This window comes from Drosophila teissieri, chromosome 3L (genome assembly GCF_016746235.2).
Source record: "Drosophila teissieri strain GT53w chromosome 3L, Prin_Dtei_1.1, whole genome shotgun sequence".
NCBI classification, from domain to species: domain Eukaryota; kingdom Metazoa; phylum Arthropoda; class Insecta; order Diptera; family Drosophilidae; genus Drosophila; species Drosophila teissieri.
Window position 1 is genome coordinate 22342630 of NC_053031.1, and position 13147 is coordinate 22355776.

Consider the following 13147-nt stretch of genomic DNA (forward strand, 5'->3'; position numbering starts at 1 on the left):
ATTTTTAAACGAATCTAGTAAATACAAATTTAAAAATGCTGAACTAGCTTTCCATAGATATAAGTTATGAACCCTCTTCCCTTCCCCTTTGCCTTACCCCCTCCCACCAGCCTGCCTAACACGCGCTTCCTCCTCTTACGCCACTTGACGGTCACCCAACTCCGCTATGCCCACTTCAAAACGCTGACTTCGCCCCCTCCCTCGCCCAGCAACGCAACACTGTAGTCAATGACCCGCCGGTTGCGATGCGCTGCGTCGGCAGGCGACACAGCTACAAGACCGCTACGCCAGCGACACTTCTTGTTGTTGGCCGTGATCGCGCCGCCGAAAAACTGCTGCATCTGCAATTGTTGTTGCAGAGCGGCAGAACCGCCGGACGTTGGGTAAGCGACCGCCGACTTGGCATGGATCAAATTACGGCCGCTTACCCAAGTGCTTTACGGAGTCGCCCCTCACCCCGCACCGGCCACAAATACTTCCCACGACTCTGGAGCCGCGGCTCTAGTGCTAACCAGGCCCGGCGACAGAAGTTAGTCTTTGATTGACACCAGAACGGAGCCGACTGCATTCCTGCTTTTATTCAAATCAAATCTTCTCGCCTGAATTATTTCAATAAATAGAATTATAACGTTTAATCATCTGACTCGTCTATTTACTGAGGATCTCCACTACCATCATCATAGAATGACAACGATTTGGGTTACTCTCACTAGGTGAGCTATACAGCGACAAGAGGTTGTCGCCCCCCCTGCAACTATGAGTTGCATAACTGGCGCCCGAACCAAAAAAAAAAATTAAATAAAGCAAAGAAATAAATTGAAACAAGAAAAAGAAGAAAAATGAAATGTGGAAATGTGAAAAAATTAGAGTGACAGTGATGTGACAGTGAACAATTAAACAATAGAAACGACCACCCGCCGCGGTGAGAATGCCCCTACAGTCTGTAGCGGGAATAACATTCTGCACGGGCGTAAAAAAGTCGCAAATAACTAATTAAAAAGACCACCCGCCACAGCGTTAATACTGTCTCCATCCAGGAGCGATATACGCGGGCGCAAAAGCGTCTTCATAAAAAATATAAGTGAAAGCCTATGTAACGACCCACTGCGGCGATTTGCCTACACTCGTTGTAGCCTATTCGCGAGTGCAATGTGCATAGTGCCGAAAAGAAAAAAGAAATAAATAAAAAGAAAAAGATGAAATAATCACAATAAACTCTAACTGAAATATGTGGTAATCTACTGGATAGGCTGAGTGGTGTGGAGGCACCCGAAGAAGCTGCCCAGTAGATTGTGTGGCAACCGTACCATTAGTAGGCCAAGGCCAAAAAGGAAGAATACGGACCACCGCACCCAGTTCACTAAATTCACTCGTCACTGTTTAAATAAAAAAAAAAAACCCAAAACCACATGAAAAATAAAAAGAATAAAAAATGAAACTTAAACAAATAAAAAAAAAAAAAAAAACGAAAAACCATTACCCACATAGCTTGAATTTTCTAAAAAGAAATATCTTTATCTTTCCTCAGATTGTAAAAGAAGTACACGACAAACAACAATACACGTCAAAACGCAAACATCGATTGTCAAGGGTGAGTGAAACCGCATTTACATCCAGCTTTCGCTTTCCTATAATAAAAAATAAAAATACGTTCTAAATATTGATTTTCTATAATAAAAATAAAAATACGTTCTAAATATTGATTTTCTATAATAAAAATAAAAATACGTTCTAAATATTAATTTCCCATAATAAAAAATAAAAAATACGTTCTAGATATTGATTTTCTATAATAAAAAATAGGATACGTTCTAGATATTGATTTTCTATAATAAGAAATAGGATACGTTCTACTTATTGATTTTCAAAAAAAAATAATAAAAAATAAAATACGCCCTACAAATTGACTCTCTAAAATAAAAATTAAAAATACGAACCCTTGGTTGACCGTCCGCCTGTCCGATCCTATCTACTTCCGATACCCCTACGCTCATAGAAATGGAAGAGATTAAAGAATCCCTTAACGCGCTCCTTGCTCAGTTGACCGGGTTACAGGATGATATGAGAAAGATAAATGGTAGACTCAGTACGTTAGAGACCGAAAACGAAAGTCGTAATCCGGTGGTCACGCCTCCGGTGCCATTGGCGCGTGCGCGCAATGAATACGAATTAAAGGAAGTCTTTACGCTTCCAGATTGCGTTAAGGAGCTTCAGACTTTCGAAGGTCAGGCCGAGAGGTACGTTTCATGGGTTAACCGCGCACAGGCAATTCTAAACGATTACGAGGTTATCAAAGGAAGACCTCTGTACCGCGCCATAATCTGCCACATTAGGCAAAAAATAAGAGGCGAGGCTGAGGAAGCTCTTGACTCTTATGGGGTTCAAGACGACGACTGGCCGGAAATCAAGAGAGTTCTGGCACTGCACTACGCGGACAAGCGCGATGTGCGTACGCTAGAATATCAGCTTGGCCAACTGACCCAGGGGAACAAAACTCTAGAGGAGTATTATCTGGAGGTGAATAAGCACCTTTCCCTTATCCTCAACGGATTGAAGGCCATGGGTTACCCAATGGAGGCAGTTAGGGCCCTCTCAGAACACTCGAGGGACAAGGCCCTTGATGTCTTTATCCGGGGAGTCGGCAATGATGCCTCGAGGTTACTGGTCATGCGCAGACCAAAAGATTTACAAGAAGCATACTTCTTTTGCAAGGAGCTACAGGCTGTTGCCCCAAGAGGGGGTCACTTTACCCAGTCCTCCGCGCCGGCGAGTTTTGTGCCAAATACCCGGTTCTACCGGCCGCCAAACACTCCTCGCTTTTCTTCCCCCTATCAGGGAAACGGTAGACCTTCACTAGGCTCGGGATATGGTGGGCCCCAAAACAACAACCGCTTCCAGGGCCCGAGGCCAGCCATAAAAATGGAGTCGAACCGGTCGGGCCAATCCCACCGCTCAGACTATAGGTCCCCACAGAACGAGGGTTCTGGAATAAAGCGAACATCGAATGAATACCAGAACCCGTTCCAAAGGGCAACAAAACTTTATCACATGGAGCCCATAACCGACCCTTCTATTACAATTCCTGTTGAGCATGGCGAGGTCCTTCCAGCTGATCGCTACTACGATCAGCTCGGTGCTGAAGACGCTAGGATGCCTCGTCAGGAGGCTGTGGAAGAGAGGGACGACCCTGAAATGGGAGCTGAAGGCCCAAATTTTATGACCGAGGCCTCTCCAGCGTCCCATACCTAGAATACGAAGGGAAAGATGGGGCTAAATTACAATTTCTGATCGATACCGGCGCAAACAAAAATTTCATCAGCCCCAGAATCGCCGCCGGGTCGACTGTCCTCCCTATCCCCTTCCGCGTCCAATCGGCTACGGGCTCCGTTACAATAACGCGCTGCGTAGCCGGGAAGTTTTTTAAGAAATTAGGAAATGACCTGACCCTAACCTTCTTTGTCCTCCCCGGTCTGAATACCTTCGATGGTATCATAGGGGACGACACCCTCAAAGATCTAAAGGCTTTAGTAGACAGAAAGAACAACTGCTTGGTCATATCCCCTGGGATAAAGATCCCCCTTCTTGCCAAAAGGTCCCCTAACGTGTATGCCTTAATAGACCCAACACATCCGGATGATGTAAAACAGACCTTAAAGGCCTTAATTGACGAGTATTCGCAGCTCTTCGACCCCTTGTCACCGGGCGAGGCCGTCGATACTTGTGTAAGGGCAGAAATCCGTACAAACACTTCAGACCCAATTTACGCGAAAAGTTACCCCTACCCAGCGAACTTGAGGTCTGAAGTGGATAAACAAATCAGGGAACTCTTGACCGAGGGTATCATACGTCCGTCTAAAAGTCCGTATAACTCTCCGGTGTGGATAGTACCGAAAAAGCCGAAACCGGATGGCGAAAAGCAATGGCGATTAGTCATCGACTTTAAACGTCTGAATGCGGTCACGATTTCCGACACCTACCCGATCCCGGACATAAATTCCACGCTGGCTAGCCTCGGCGGAGCCAAATATTTTACAACACTTGACCTTACTTCGGGGTTTCACCAAATACACATGAAACCATCCGACACCGTGAAAACGGCATTTTCCACCCTTAACGGGAAATATGAGTTCCTCCGCCTTCCCTTCGGCTTGAAAAACGCCCCGGCTATCTTCCAACGTATGATCGATGATGTCCTTCGGGAACACATCGGCAAAATTTGTTACGTATATATTGACGATATCATCGTCTTTAGTAACGATTATGATAGCCACTGGGAAAACCTTCGTCTGGTCTTCGAGTGTCTCAAAAAGGCCCGGCTTCAAGTTAATCTGACTAAGACTCAATTCTTGTCCACCCAGGTCGAGTTTCTCGGCTATATTGTCAGTCATGACGGTATCAGAGCGGACATTAAAAAGGTCGAAGCCATATCAAAAATGAAACCCCCTGGCAATATCAAGGAACTGAAAAGCTTCCTTGGGATGACATCCTATTATAGGAAGTTTATTCGCGATTACGCAAAAATCGCCAAACCTTTGACCAATTTGACCCGCGGGGAATCCGCTCGCGTTAAGGCGAACCAGTCTAAAAAAGTCCCGGTCGAGCTCGATGACACGGCCCTACAGGCTTTTGACGACCTCAAGGCAACCCTATCCTCCTCAGAAGTGCTTGCCTTCCCAGACTTCAGCAAGCCATTCCATTTGACCACAGATGCGTCTAACTATGCTCTGGGAGCTGTATTGTCGCAAGACATTGAGGGAAAAGACCGCCCCATAGCTTACATCTCGCGCACTCTGTCCAAAACTGAAGAAAACTATGCCACTATAGAAAAGGAGATGCTTGCTATAGTATGGGCACTGGACAACCTCAGGTCCTATTTGTATGGCGCTGCATCCGTTAAGGTTTATACGGACCACCAACCTTTGACGTTTGCGCTAGGGAGTAGAAATTTCAATGCCAAATTGAAACGTTGGAAGGCGAGAATTGAGGAGTACAACTGCGTACTCATTTACAAGCCTGGCAAATCCAACGTCGTTGCCGACGCCTTGTCTCGTATTCTTCAGATGAACCATTACCTCGATGAGTGCCGTTCAGACACTGCATCGGCTACTGAAGGGGGCTCCACCATTCATAGCGCGAACGAAGACTCGTCTCACCTACTCCCCCACGTAGAAGTCCCCATCAACGTATACCGCAACCAATTGGTTTTCGATCCCGACCGATCGGAATATTTGTGCGAGCAACCACACAGGGGCTTCGTGCGTCATCTCATTCCGGTTGGAGTTGGTCTTCTATCCGATTTGGTCGTAACCCTGGGAAAATACCTTAAACCATCGGTGATCAACGGGGTTAAGATTCCGGAAATCTACCTGTCATCATTCCAACATCAATGCTTAGAGAATTTTGCCTCGTTCAAAATACGAATAACGCAAAGGTTGGTGACAGATTTGTCGGATCCCGAGGAGATCTGTGAAGTTATTGAAAAAGAACATCGCAGAGCTCACAGGGGTGCTAAGGAGGTGCGCCTACAAATTTTGGAGAAATTTTATTTTCCTCAGATGGCCAGCACGATCCGCAAGCAACTCTCGTCATGCGAGTGTTGTAAACTCTACAAGTATGAGAGACACCCCAATAAACCGCTCCTTCAACCGACACCAATCCCAAAATATCCGTGCGAGATCCTTCACATTGACATTTTTACCTTAGAAAAGAAAATCTACTTGAGCTGTATAGACAAGTTCACCAAATTTGCCAAACTCTTCCCATTAGAATCAAAATCTTCAATTCATCTACGAGAAAGACTAGTAGAGGTGCTTCACTATTTCACCGTCCCGAAGGTATTGGTCTCAGATAATGAGAGGGGCCTTCTGTGCCCGACGGTACTGAACTATTTGCGTACGCTGGGGATTGCACTCTACCATACTCCGACTCAGAAAAGCGAAGTCAATGGTCAAATCGAGAGGTTTCACTCCACCTTCCTTGAGATTTACCGATGCTTGAAAGGTGAACACCCTGACTTCAAGTTCAACGAATTGGTCGCTATAGCGGTGGACAGATACAACAATTCTGTTCACTCGGTGACTGAGAATAAGCCGGCGGACCTGTTCTTCGACCGCTCAGCCAGGATCAACTACCAGGGCCTGACAAACTTCAGGACAAAGGTCCTAGAGGATGTTAGAGGCTTAATAGAATATAGGCAGAAACTCACTAACGCGACCCACAATAAGACCCGTTCCGAACCCGTGTCTTATGATCAAGGAGACAGGGTATTTGTCGCAAATAAACAAATTAAGACCAAAGATAAGCCGCGTTTCAGGGCCGAAGAGGTTGCTGAGGATAGGAACGTGACGGTTAAAACTAAGACAGGCAAAATTTTCCATAAGTCCGATTTGCGGAAATAAACAAGAATCATAGTAATAATAAAAAAAAAAATATAAAAAAAATATAAAAAAAAGATAAAGATAAAAAAGCGCTGGACAGTACATGTGTGTTTCACAAACTTTCTTACACACACACACTTGTGCCCCTCCCTTACTACATGTAACCCTAAGCACACAATGAGGAATCAAACACCTACCCCAAAAAATTTAATACTGCAAGCTACATTTTTTAATTACAAGCATCATCGTGGCCCAAATGGTGGGAGCTGCGGACATCTTCAAATATGAAGCTCCGGTTGTGCCGCTGCAGGAAGGCACAGTTTGGCGGGTCAACGGTCGATTCAAATTGGCACATGTAATCGACTTGGCAAGGCTCGAGGCACTGGTTCAGGAGGTTCAACGTGAGGCTAAGCTATTAATGGATCCCAGGATTGAAGCGCTGGTAACACACTACCTGGAAGAATCGCGGGAAGGCCTGTCAAGACTGATGGGAACGCGGCGCGGACGACGCTCACTGGACTGGATTGGGTCCGCGTGGAAGTGGATTGCGGGTTCTCCGGACGCATCGGATTGGGACGCCATACTTCGCGCACAGGAAAACGTCGTCAAAACAGCCGACCAGCAAGTAAGGATAAACGCTGGCCTGTTTGACGCCTCACACGAGTCCCTGAGACAACTGAACGAGGTAGCTGCGAGGGTCAATGCCATCGATGGAGATGTACACACGGCAACGACGCTACTACACAAGGCCCTGATCATCGATAGTCAGGTCGGCGAGCTGACCCAAGCTTGCCAATTGGCTAAGACAGGAATTGTAAACTCCCGCTTACTTGACCACGGAGAGGTACAAACAATTTTGACTGAGGTCAGGAACTTGCCGTACCAGAACACAGTAGAAGCACTGGAATTTTCCCGCCCGTCTGTGCTAACAAATGGAACGGCGCTGCTGTACATTTTGTCTATGCCCAAGGTCGCCCCCAAGGAATACCGTCTTCTTCTTCTCCTTCCGACAACGCATGGAGGAAAGCAAGTCATGGTCAAACATGACAAAGTCGCCGTAACCACCGAAGAGACCTACGCAGTAGTAGACGACTGCCTCTCCATGGGAAACACGACTGTTTGCCCGGAGAAGAGTCTTCTGAAGCTAGACGAGAACGGATGCATCCCCAAGCTGCTAAAGGGCGGCCAGGCTAAATGCGAACTTCTCAGGAGCAATGAAGAGCGCATAGAACTGGTCGAGGATGGGACAATGTTCCTGTCTAATTTCAACGGGACGATGGAGGTCGGATCCAGAACCCATCACTTGGCTGGAACTTACATAGTCCAGTTCGCAAATGAGACGATCAGTGTGGCCGGAAGAACTTACACGAGCTACTCCTCGACGCACTTTACAGTCATGCCGGCAGTACTCACTTCTATAACTGCCACGGGATACGCGCCTTCACTACACTACGTCAACGCCTTTAATATGGAGAACCTGAAGAGACTCTCCGGTATGTCCGAGAAGGTCTCCTTCTCCTTCCTGGTGGAAGCATTGGTCGCCTTGGTTATCGGAGTGGCCCTATACACCGTATGGAGGAAGTTAACATCGACCAAGGGGATCCCAATCATAAAAGACGGCACATTGGACCTGGAGGTACAAGAAGCTAACAGGGCACCCAAGGCCCAATAATCTGCGGGACGCAGATCTTGAGGGGGGAGGAGTTATGAACCCTCTTCCCTTCCCCTTTGCCTTACCCCCTCCCACCAGCCTGCCTAACACGCGCTTCCTCCTCTTACGCCACTTGACGGTCACCCAACTCCGCTATGCCCACTTCAAAACGCTGACTTCGCCCCCTCCCTCGCCCAGCAACGCAACACTGTAGTCAATGACCCGCCGGTTGCGATGCGCTGCGTCGGCAGGCGACACAGCTACAAGACCGCTACGCCAGCGACACTTCTTGTTGTTGGCCGTGATCGCGCCGCCGAAAAACTGCTGCATCTGCAATTGTTGTTGCAGAGCGGCAGAACCGCCGGACGTTGGGTAAGCGACCGCCGACTTGGCATGGATCAAATTACGGCCGCTTACCCAAGTGCTTTACGGAGTCGCCCCTCACCCCGCACCGGCCACAAATACTTCCCACGACTCTGGAGCCGCGGCTCTAGTGCTAACCAGGCCCGGCGACAGAAGTTAGTCTTTGATTGACACCAGAACGGAGCCGACTGCATTCCTGCTTTTATTCAAATCAAATCTTCTCGCCTGAATTATTTCAATAAATAGAATTATAACGTTTAATCATCTGACTCGTCTATTTACTGAGGATCTCCACTACCATCATCATAGAATGACAACGATTTGGGTTACTCTCACTAGGTGAGCTATACAGCGACAAGAGGTTGTCGCCCCCCCTGCAACTATGAGTTGCATAACTTATATATGTATTATATGTAATGAAAAAACATACAAAAACAAGAGAGAACGCTATAGTCGAGTTCCCCGACTATCTGGTACCCGTTACTCAGCTAGTGGAAGTGCGAACAAGAGTCTTTAACACTGACAGTTTTTGGCGGCTTGTGGGCGTTAGAGTGGGCGTGGCAAAAAGTTTTTTGGCAAATCGATAGAAATTTACAACTCTAAAACAAAAATGCAAAAATATCAAAACATTTTTCAAAAGTGTGGGCGTGGCAGTTCTGGGCGGTTTGTGGGCGTGGCAAAAAGTTTTTTGGCAAATCGATAGAAATTTACAACTCTAAAACAAAAATTAAAAAATATCAAAACCTTTTTCAAAAGTGTGGGCGTGGCAGTTTTAGGCGGTTTGTGGGCGTTAGAGTGGGCGTGGCAACATATATCGACAAACTTGCGTTGCGTCTATGTCCCTGGAGTCTGTATGCTTAATCTCAAGCTTTCTAGCTTTTGTAGTTCCTGAGATCGACTCGGCTACTGATCCTGATCAAGAATATATATACTTTATATGGTCGGAAACACTTCCTTCTGCCTGTTACATACTTTTCAACGAATCTAGTATACCCTTTTACTCTACGAGTAACGGGTATAAAAACCAATTTCTGAAGGAAAATCACACAGAAATATTGGTCGAATCCTTCAATGCTCAAAGAAAATGATACGAAATACGAGTCGATCTGGCCATGTCCGTCTGTCCGTCCGTAAGAACGTCGAGATCTCAGGAACTACAAAAGATAGAAAGTTGAGACTAAGCATACAGACTCCAGGGACATAGACGCAGCGCAAGTTTGTCGATTCATGTTGCCACGCCCACTCTAACGCCCACAAACCGCCCAAAACTGCCACGTTCACACTTTTGAAAAATGTTTCGATATTTTTTCATTTTTGTATTAGTCTTGTAAATTTCTAACGATTTGCAAAAAAACTTTTTGCCACGCCCTCTCTAACGCCCACAAACCGCCCAAAGCTGCCACGCCCACACTTATGAAAAATGTTTTGATATTTTTTCATTTTTGTATTAGTCTTGTACATTTCTATCGATTTGCCAAAAAACTTTTTGCCACGCCCACAAAACCACCAAAAACTGTATGTGCTGAAGACTCTGCTTCGCATCTTCGAATAGCTGAGTAACGGGTATCAGATAGTCGGGGAACTCGATTATAGCGTTCTCTCTTGTTTTTCTCTGGCTTGGACGTGGATCGAGAATAATATGCGATGGTCTTTAGTTGATCGTCATCTTTTTGCATCAAAACTCCGGCTAATCCAACGGCGCTTGCATCTGTATGTACTTCATGTTCAGCATCTATGCGGTAGCTAGTTACAACAGGCTTTGACGTGAGGGATATCTTCAATTTCTCAAAAGCATCGTCTTGTGGCTGCTCCCGTTTGAACTTTTGGCCTTTGCGTAAAAGGATTCGCAATGGCTCTGATATTATTGCATATCCAGGTACGAATTTTCGGAAGTATCCAGTGAGACCCAAAAACTGTCGCACTTCGGTGATATTGTTCGGCTTTTCGAAGTCTGCAATGGCATTAGTATTGACTTCTCCGGGGCTGATTCCATCAGGGTGTATTCGATGACCTAAAAATGTGATTGACTGCTTATACAACTCACACTTGCCTAGATTTAACGTCAATCCGCAGTCTCGCAATACTTGTAAAACTCGCTCTAGTTTTTCGTACATCTCATCAAAAGTTTGGCTGCCAATGAGGATATCGTCCATGTAATGAATCATGTCGGCTTTCTTCACACGTTTCTGTAACTCTGTCATGAGTCTGTTGATTGCAGCCGGTGCGTTCTTTAGCCCAAACGGAAGACGTTTAAACACAAATAGTCCATCCGTTGTGATGAATGCAGTGAACTTCCTACTCTCTGGTTCCATTTCGATCTGATAGTATCCGCTATTCAGGTCTAGTGACGAAAAATATGCGAAACGCTTCGCTTCCTGCAACCTTTCCTCAATATTCGGTACGGGGAAATTTTCCTTTCTGATCAGTTTGTTCAGGCGGCGGTAATCGATGCAAAGTCGATCACTACCGTTCGGCTTCTTGATGAGCACCACCGGGCTGGCGTACTCTGACGTTGATGGAGTAATAATATCTCGCTCTAATAGTTCGTCGACCATCTTGGCAACAACTTCCTTCTTCGGCTCGGCGACTCGGTATGGCGCTTGAGAGACTACTTGGCCACCGTCAACATCAATTTTTGCCTGGACGATGTTTGTTTTGCCTATGCCTTCTAAACCTGTGGAAAAGACGTTTGCAAACTTCTCGAGTAAGCTGCTCGTTCTTCTTCTTTCTGAAAATTAACAAGAAGGTTTTTAAAAATATTCTCGGTTGAACGTGTTACCGGCTGATGAACTGCTCTCTTAAGTTCAATCTCGGTTGGCTCGAATTTCCACAACAATTCAGCGCATGTGATGACATCTTGTCCCAACAACATGTCCTCCCGCAACATATTATCTTCGGCGATGTAAAATTTGGCTGTCACCATTTTTCCAGTAATTTCGATATCTAATACCAAAGCTTCGGTAAGGATACGTGAACCTCCCCATATGCCGACAATTTTCATGAAGCACTCCTGTCGATCTGCGCAGATCTCGTCCGCAATGGATTTGCGAATAATACTGGCTTGACTTCCAGTATCAATGAAAGCGTTATAGCCTTGATGTAGATTAATCGCGTGAACAGTTTGTCCTGATTGGATGCGGCCAAACGCATCACCTGAGCGGCTTGGCAAATCACATCGGTGGCATGAAACTTATTGCATTTGGAGCAACGCGTCTTTCTCCTCTCCTTTGGGCATGAATTAGCAAAATGTCCGACATCTCCGCAATTGAAGCATGCTCTAGCTTCTCTTGGCTTGGTTTGCTTCATTTAATTTTCCAGCTTTACCTCAAAAGAACTGGATTTGGAACTCTTTCTTATTTAGATTGGGCCTCCCTCGATTTATAAAGTATGCCTCGGTAGCGTCGCGAAACTCCTTCATCGATGAAAAATGAATTGCTGCAATACTGTTTTGCAACTATCTGTGCTGTAGACCCGCTCTCAAATATCGGATGACGGCTTCTTCACTAAGCTTAAATCGCACTCCAAGTGCTGACATACGGAAACAATATTCCTTTACGGTTTCCTTCAATCGTCTGGTTGCATTTGCCATGTTGAAATGAATTTCAGCCTCGTCCGGCTCTGATCCGAATTCTTCTCGGATTGCCACTGCAAAACTGTTCCATGTGGTGTGTAATATCTGGCAAGAATCGAGCCACATTTTGGCGGGACCCTTCAGCTTTGTGTATATGGCCAGAAGTACAAATTTTTCATCCCAATGATTGATTGACTGAGATCGAATTGTCATCTCCGGGGTCATAATCTGGTGAGGTGTTTGCGATTTCCTTTATCTATGTCCATTCTATGTCAGCAGCTGCTGCTGCTGATTAGCTGTTGGCATATTATTGACAAACTGCGCCATCATGTTTGTCAGCGTCGTCATCTGCTGTTGTAGTTGATAAATCGCAGCCGCCTGTGCTGCGAATGCTTCCTCTTGTTGGCTCATATTTCCAACTGCATGTGCCAAATCCACTTCTTCCAAATTTTCGTGATCCACTAGTCTCTGCACTATTTCTGCTCTGGATCCTGAAACTCCTAAATTCCTTTCTCTTAGCAGATATCGCAACTGGTCTGCCTTGAGTTCCGCTATCTTGACCATCTTCTCGATAAAAATGATCGCTTCTCTCCTATTTACACCGAACCACAATTAACCACGAGCACCGCTGTATGCCCGTCTGCAAGGGTGATCGGTATTTCACCACAATTCTCGTGAATTTCACCTTCTGTGAATTTCACCAGACGCTACACATGCACACAAGCTTTTTGCATGTATACCTACAAGTTCACACAGATTCCTGGGCTCTCCGCTTTGAATCCATCAGCCACGTAGAAAAGGATGCCTTATCCGTAATTTGTAATCTATTGTCCTCTAGACCTTTGGGTACACCTATCCCATTACAAACTTCCCACGCCGACGATTCTTCTGCTGCCTCTGTTTTCCGTGTCTCACACTGTTACTGCCTCTTACACATTACCAACTCAAGTTATCCCACTTCTGAACTGTAAAAATGACAGGATGGCTGGTTTTCCGAATGGTGGAAAATGGTTTAGAGGGTAACAGTTGCTAAATGAGATTCGCTTCTCCAAACTTTACGTGTGCTTCCTAACTCGTGATTTTTTGATCTCCTCTTCTTAGTCTTCTATCGATCTCGATCATCATTCTACTTTGCTATCGATTACACTATAGGGTTTTGCTTAAACTAATCCTTGACAACAACCC